This window comes from Euphorbia lathyris, chromosome 2 (genome assembly GCF_963576675.1).
Source record: "Euphorbia lathyris chromosome 2, ddEupLath1.1, whole genome shotgun sequence".
NCBI classification, from domain to species: Eukaryota; Viridiplantae; Streptophyta; class Magnoliopsida; order Malpighiales; family Euphorbiaceae; genus Euphorbia; species Euphorbia lathyris.
The window spans coordinates 102,491,247-102,499,069 of NC_088911.1; positions in this window are offsets into that span (position 1 = coordinate 102,491,247).

The following is a 7,823-nucleotide window of genomic DNA, read 5'->3' on the forward strand; positions in this document are numbered from 1 at the left end:
TAATAGACTGAAGGCAATTGCAGATAGTCTGGATAAATGGGGCCGTGGAATAAATGTGAATTTCAGGAGAGAAATTAAATACCTTTCAAGTCAGCTTGAGGTTTTGCGCAGCTCCAGCCACGGTCAGACAGCGTCTGAATACGAGAAGGTGCAGGCTGATCTTATTAAAATTCTGGTTCAAGAAGACGACCATTGGCGTCAGCGCTCCAGAATTCAATGGCTCTAGGAAGGGGATTCTAATTCTCGGTTTTCCCACTCCTTTGTTAATGGAAGAAGGCGACATAACTTCATTCCTCTCAGGGCCTGGTTTACTGTAGCGTTGATGCTGCGTTTTTTGCTGCAGCAGGAAAAACTGGTTCTGCTGCTGGTCTTCGATCAGATGATGGACGCTTTTTGTCTACTCGAGTTAATTCTGCAGATGGTCTTCAGCTGGTGCGCGAAGGGGAGCTACGGCTCTGTTGAGTGCACTTAATTGGATTAAATCGGTTGGTTTTGAGCATGTGCTTCTGGAATCAGATTCGTTAACTGTTGTTCAAGCAGTTAATTCGTCTCTACCCAACGAAAGCGAGTTTGGTGATATCATTGCTCAGTGCAAATCTTTACTCAGTCTCAACAACGGTTTTTCGGTCCGTTTTGTCAAACGTTTAGCTAACGGTTTAGCTGATGCTTTTGCTCGGCTTTCCTGTTTACATGCTATTCCTTTTATTTATGATGTTATTTCGGATGTAATCTCTACTAGTTTGTTGAACTTTTGCCCGATTGTGGCTCATTAATCTATTCCGTTTAAAAAAAATAAATAAATATAAAAATTAAAAAAAATATACTTTTAAAATTAAGGTGCCTTCTATGCTTACTTTGTTTTTGACAAAGTAAGATTTACCCTTAAAATTAATAGTGATTACTTTTATTAATAACTAATATGTAAATATGTTAATAGGATATGTATTTTATAATTCAACTTCAATCTTAATTTATTAGATTTTTAAAATTTATTTGTATAGATTTAAAATTTAATACTAATTAAATTTTTTCAAAAAAAATATTAATTAAACTTTGTTAATATTGAGAAAATACTGATAGGTTTTGGAGATCTTTGGGTCTTTCTCTTTTTGCCTGGAATGATAAGGATTCGCCGACTCTCTGGCTTCTTACTAGGGATGCTTCTTCTCTTTCTCTTCATTCTTCGCATGCTCAACATGTTACTATTCAGCACCAGCTGGGTGATAAATCTTATCTGATCTCTTTTATCTACGGTAGTAACCTGGCTTCGGAAAGAAGGGAGTTGTGGTCTTCTCTTTATAGTTGTGCCTTTCCAAATAATAATTGGTTGGTGCTTGGGGACTTCAATGCTATTACAGGCTCTGATGAGAAGCTTGGCCCCCCTCCTGCTGTTGGATCCTGCAGGGATTTCAGGAATTTTATTGATGATTGTGATCTTATTGATATTGATACTTTAGGTCAGAGGTTTACTTGGTCCAATGGTCGTCATGGGGCGGCTCATGTTGAATGTCGCCTGGATAGAGCTTTGGTGTCAGAGGGCTTTTTAGATTCTTGGGACTCTATCTATTGCACGGCTTTAGCAAGGTATAGTTCTGATCATTGTCCGATGCTTCTTCAATACAGAACTGGAGAACCAAGGATTGTTAGGTTCAGATTCCATTCCATGTGGACCACTAATGATTCTTTAAAGGGGGTAATTGCCAATCATTGGACTGCATCCCACATCTCTCTCCCTCCTACTCAACTATTATGTCATAAACTTCGCACTCTTAGGCCTATTCTTAGGGATTGGAATAAAAACGTGTTTGGAAGAATTGATTCTAATATCCACCTGGCAGAAGTTCATCGTGCCGATATTCAAAAGCAAATTTCTGAGCAAGGTGATTCTCCGGAATTGAGTAGTGCTGCTTCTGCTGCCTGCTCCAATCTTGATTTACAACTTCTTCGGCAGGAGATGATGTACAGAGAGAAAAGTCGTGTTAAGTGGCTTAAAGAGGGGGATAGGAACACTAGTTTTTTCCAAAGATCTGCTAAAATTAGAAAGACTTGGGCTGGCATCCATCATTTAAGGATCGGTGATGAGGGTCCCACTTCTGACACGGCTAGATTATCTGATCATGTAATTGAATATTTCTCTAATCTCTTCCGTAGTTCTAGGGACCATGTCGATCTTTCTCCAATTAATGAGGTAATTCCCAACTTAGTAACTTCTTTGGAAAATGAGGAATTAATTTCTAAACCTTCCATTGAAGATATTAAAAACACGGTCTTTTCCATGGATCCTGACAGTGCCCCTGGCCCTGATGGTTTTGGGGGAACCTTTTATCGCTTCTTTTGGGATATTGTTGGGAAGGATGTTTGCAATATGGTTCAGACTTTCTTTGATCATGGTTGCATCCTGCCTGGTTTAAACTCTAGTATTATGGCCCTTATTCCTAAAGTGGCTGAAGCTGACAGAATTGAGAATTTTCGTCCAATTGTGATGAGTAACTTTGGTTTCAAAATCATCTCAAAAATTCTTGTGGATCGCCTTGCGGTTATTGCTGCAAGGATTGTCTCTCCCAACCAGTTTGGTTTCCTTAAAGGTAGAAGCATCCATCAATGCATTGCCTTAGCTTCTGAGGGAGTTAATATGCTTGACAGAAAACGTTTTGGTGGTCACATGGCCTTAAAAATTGATATTCGTAAGGCTTTTGATACTTTAGATTGGAACTTCCTCTTGGCTGTGTTGGATTACTTTGGTTTTTCTCTCACTTTTAGGGATTGGATCCTAAACATTCTGACATCTGCTCGTATTTCTGTGATGATTAATGGTTCTCCAAAGGGTTACTTTTCTTGTTCTAGAGGGGTTAGACAAGGGGACCCCCTTTCTCCTCTGCTGTTTGACATTGCTGAGGATTTTTTCTCTCGTTGGCTTACTAAATTGGTAAGGGAGGGTACTTATTCTCCTATGTATTATTCTGGTGGAAATTCCTTTCCCTCTCATCTTCTTTTTGCTGATGACATGCTCATTTTTGGAGTGGCATCTTTGAGCAATGTGCATGCTCTCAAGGATTTTTTCCTACTCTATGGACAGTTATCCGGTCAGCAGGTTAGTTGGGATAAATCTACTATCTTTTTTGGTTCTCAGGTGAGTCCTCCAAGGAGGGTTCGGCTTGCTAACTGTCTTGGCATCCGTTTGGAGTCTCTCCCCTTCAATTATTTAGGAGTCCCTCTATTTAAAGGTGCTCCTAGGGCCCGTCACCTCAGCTACCTTACAGACAAATTTCTATCTCAATTTAGCAAATGGAAAGGTAGCTCTCTCTCCTTTGCAGGACGTTTAACTCTAATTAAGTCTGCTATTACTAGTTCTCTGGTTCATTCATTCTTGATCTATAAGTGGCCAATGAGTTTGTTGAAAAAGCTCAATAGAAGTGTTAGGAATTTCCTTTGGACGGGTTGTATTGATCAGAGGAAGTTAATTACGGTTCCCTGGAAAACTTGTTGTAAAAGTTTGGAGGGTGGTGGATTGGGCATTAAGGATTTCAGGATCTTTAACCAGGCTCTCTTGGGTAAGATGTGTTGGGATTTAATTCAAGGCAACAGTCTTGCTATTTCTCTGATGAAATCTAGATTTATGGTTGTCTCTGGTTTGCCTAAAGCTACCATTGCTCCTTCCTCGATTTGGTCTTCCTGCAAGTTTGTTTATTCATCCATTTGGGACCAGACCTTTTGGTGGATTGGCCAGTCTTCAACGCTCAATTTCTGGACTGATAGGTGGATCATTCCATCGGTGGCGGACAGATTGAGTCTTAATTATCAGGATAAGCGTTCACGCTTTAATTCTGTTGATGATTTTTTGGTCAATTCGGAATGGCTTGGCTTAGGCACTCTGCCTTCGGTTATTCAAGACAGTATTCGATCTATTCACAGGGGTAGAGATGATTTTGATTTTTGCGCTTGGCAGCCCTCTATGAAGGGTATTTTCTCTGCCAAAGAGTACTATTCGATTATCAGTCCTCGTTCCTACTCGATGGACTGGTATAAATTTGTTTGGAATGCTCACACTCCCCCTTCTCGCTCCTTCACATCCTGGAGAGTTTTGCATGGAAGGGTTCCGACTCACGACCTCTTGCAGCGTCTAGGCTTCTCTTTTGCCTCTCGTTGCGTTCTTTGTGGTAGGGATGCTGAGTCCATTAACCACTTATTCATTAGCTGTTCTTTTGCAGATTCTCTGTGGAGGGCCCTTGAGATCCATTTTGACTGCACTTTACCTCGTCATTCCCAATTCTTCCACTTCTTCAGGACTCTTCGTAGCATTCATTTTGGCTCACAAGTGTCGATGATCTGGAGTGTTGCCGCTGTATCTTGCATCTGGTTAATCTGGCATTGCAGGAATGAAGCAACTTTTAAGGAGGTTTTTCCTTCTATTCAACACTCAAAGATCACCCTATTTCGAATGATTCGAGAGTCCTTTGCCTCTTCTAAAGGTTTTTGCTCTTCGAGGAAAGATGCTGATATCTTATCCCTTCTTCTGGCTTCTCCAAGGCCGCCTCCGGCTCCCAACATTATTCCGGTCCATTGGCTTAAACCTCCTCCGGGTTGGGTTAAAGTCAATGTGGACGGCTCTGCTTTTGGTAATCCTGGCGAGGCGGGTGCGGGCGGTATCTTTCGTAACTATCGCGGCTTTCCCAAAGGTTGTTTTGCTTTTTCTACCTCTCCTTCTTTTGCTTATCTGGCTGAATTGAGAGCCGCTATTTTCGCAATTGAACTTGCTTGGGAGAAAAATTGGCATCATCTTTGGGTTGAGTCAGACTCCATGTACGTAGTTAATCTGCTTCGACTTCGTTCCATGGATGTTCCTTGGAGTATTCGACAAGAGTGGTTGCACTGTCTTGACATTTGCTTTAGGATGAACATTATTTTTACTCACATCTTTAGGGAAGGAAATCGCGTTGCTGATGCTTTGGCAAAGTTTGGGGTCTCTTCCTCAGTGATCAATTGGTGGCCTTCAGCTCCTACTTTTTGTCAGAGGTTTATCAATGATGACATCTGTAATATTTTTCATTTGCGTTTTTCTTGACCTTTCCTATACTCTTCTCTTTCCTTTTTCTTGTGTGTTCTCCTTCCTCTTCTCTTGTTCAGACACTCACCTTTTCTTTTTTTAATATATGGTGGGTTTGGCAGTTCTTGAGCCATGGGTGCTCTCCCCGCTCAAGGCCTGTCTCGTCCCAATTTCCATAAAAAAAAAATAATTTTTTAATGATATTTATCTAAATAGAAAAATAATACTAAATCATATTTTAATTATTTAACTTTTAACATTATTATTTATTCTTAAATAGTTAATTATATTTTGGTAATAAAGCTGTGCTTATGCCAAACTTAGCTGAGTTTTTCTTGAAGAAACTCTCCTCTATTATTGATAGTTTCAGAGGAGAGTCCCTTGCCAGATCTTCCCAGAGTAGTGATGTCCACCTCGTGAGTTGGAGCAGGCCAAGAGAGGGGGTTGTGAAGCTGAATACTGATGGCTCCTGCCTCAGTAATAGTAAGATTGCTGCCGGAGGTGTTCTTAGAGATGCGGGAGGCGCCTGGCTTTCTGGGTTTACCCAGAATTTGGGGTTGGGTTCTTCCTTCTCAGCGGAGCTCTGGGGCATTCTCTCTGGAATCCAGCTTGCTAAAAGGCTGGGTGTTAAGAGGCTTTTTGTGGAGTCAGATAACATGGAGGCCATCAAAATGATTTCGGATAATCATGCCATGGGTCTTCATAGCCGCAACCTTATCAGAGCAATTAAAAGGCTTAGCTCCTCCTTTGAGATCTTAGAGTTCAGCCACATTTTCAGAGAGCAAAACCGTGTTGCGGATCACTTGGCGGCGGCTGACCATGAGGGGGTGTTAGGTGTTTCTACCCTTACCGTTCCCCCTATCGCTCTCTCTCCTCTTCTTTTAGAGGATAAGATTGGGGTTAGCTTCCCTAGGCTAATCCATGTGTAGTTGTTTTTTGTTTGTTTTTTTTTCCTTTCCTTTTCTACAAAAAAAAAAAAAAATAGTTAATTATAAATATAAGTAAAATACTAGTGTAGTGGTAAGCATTAAAGTTTACATGCTAAAGGTTCAAAGTTCGAATCCTACCATTGTTAAAATATATATATATTTTTTAAGTAAACATATCTAAAATCAAACCGGATCAAACCGCATAACCGGAACTGGATCAACCGGTTTGTGGTTGAACCGGCCGGTTTGAACGGTTTTAAATGGTTTTCAAAGATTTAATAACCGAACCACCTCCAGCCCGAAACTGTGACCGGTTCCGGTCGAACCGGATTGAATCCAGGTTTGATAACCTTGGGTTTATTATATTGTGAATTATGTTAATGCATAACAGAAAATACATCAATTCTATCATTACGAGTAAATTACATCAAAGGTACCTGAATTATACTTCAATTCACACTTTGATACCTAGATTACATTTTGTCACAAAAATATACCTTAAGTATAAATGACCGGACAATTTAATAGTTTTAACCGGCAACACCCAGTCAATTTGAATTTTACAATTTATTTGACTATTTTTTGACCCACTCTCTTCTCTCTCTCTTAGGATTCTCTCGCCTTCTCTCTCTTTAAATTTGTTTCTCACTCCTCAATTCTGTAGATCTCCTTGGATACCCTTTTTTCAACTCAATTTTTGCTTTATCGGAGAGATTAATTATGGGCGGAGAAGGTGGAGCAGTGTGACGGCAAAGATTTTAGTGGAAGAAATCTCAGAACAGAAATCTCAGATGTGTTGCACTGTTTCTTTACCGAAATCTCAGAACAAAAATCTCAGATGACCGGAGCTTCTTTACCGTCTTCTTCATCATTGAAGTAAGTGATGTGTGGCGCTGCTTCTTTACCGTCTTCTTCATCGTCTCTTCTTCGTTGAAGTAATGGGTCTGGTGATTTTTGTTCGAATCATGACTTATTGTTCGAATCAGATATCATTTTTGGAGCCCCAAAATTAATGGAGTCCATGAAAAGCTTGATGTATTGATGGAGTTCCAAAATTAAAAAAAAAACACAGTATATTAATAAGTTCCAAAATTAAAAAAATATATAATATATAAGAGATAGATGAGAAAGAGATAGATGATCTTTTTGATCGGAAAAATACACAGTATATATTTTTTTTTACTGTTGTTGAGGATGATTGAAAAAATAGATGAGAAAGAGAGAAAGAGAGGGATAGAAATACAATATTATTTTTAATTCATTTAAGGGTATAATAGTAATTTTAGATTAGTAAGGGTATAATGGGTTCCAACTATACGTGTAAAAGTGGTCAAACAGTCTTTGACCAGCCACTTACCGGAAAAACGCACTTAAATGTCCGGTCATCTATACTTAGGGTATATTTTTATGACAAAATGTAATTCAGGTACCAAAGTGTGAAATGGAGTATAATTCAGGTACCTTTGGTGTATTTTACCCCTATCATTACGCATTTATTTCTTAATACCAATGAGTTACTATATGTATCACTGTATTGTTTGGTCGAGTATATCACTTCAGGAGTACATTAAGGAAGAGAAAGTGTAGGAATTAAATTCAAATCATTCTGTCTTTTAACATCAATCCTATAAACCTCATTGATGTCTAGATCTTGAAGTTTCATTCCATTTGGCAGTTTCTAGTCAAAATGATAAAACACATTTGCAAGAGGAAACTCAACATTTAGAATCCCAAATTGGATTCCATGCTATATTCTTCTTTCCGTACCAAATGATATAAACTTAAAATGAGCTCATTTGTAATCAATCATACCATCTGAGAATCTTTCTGGAATGAATTTCTCGGCTTCA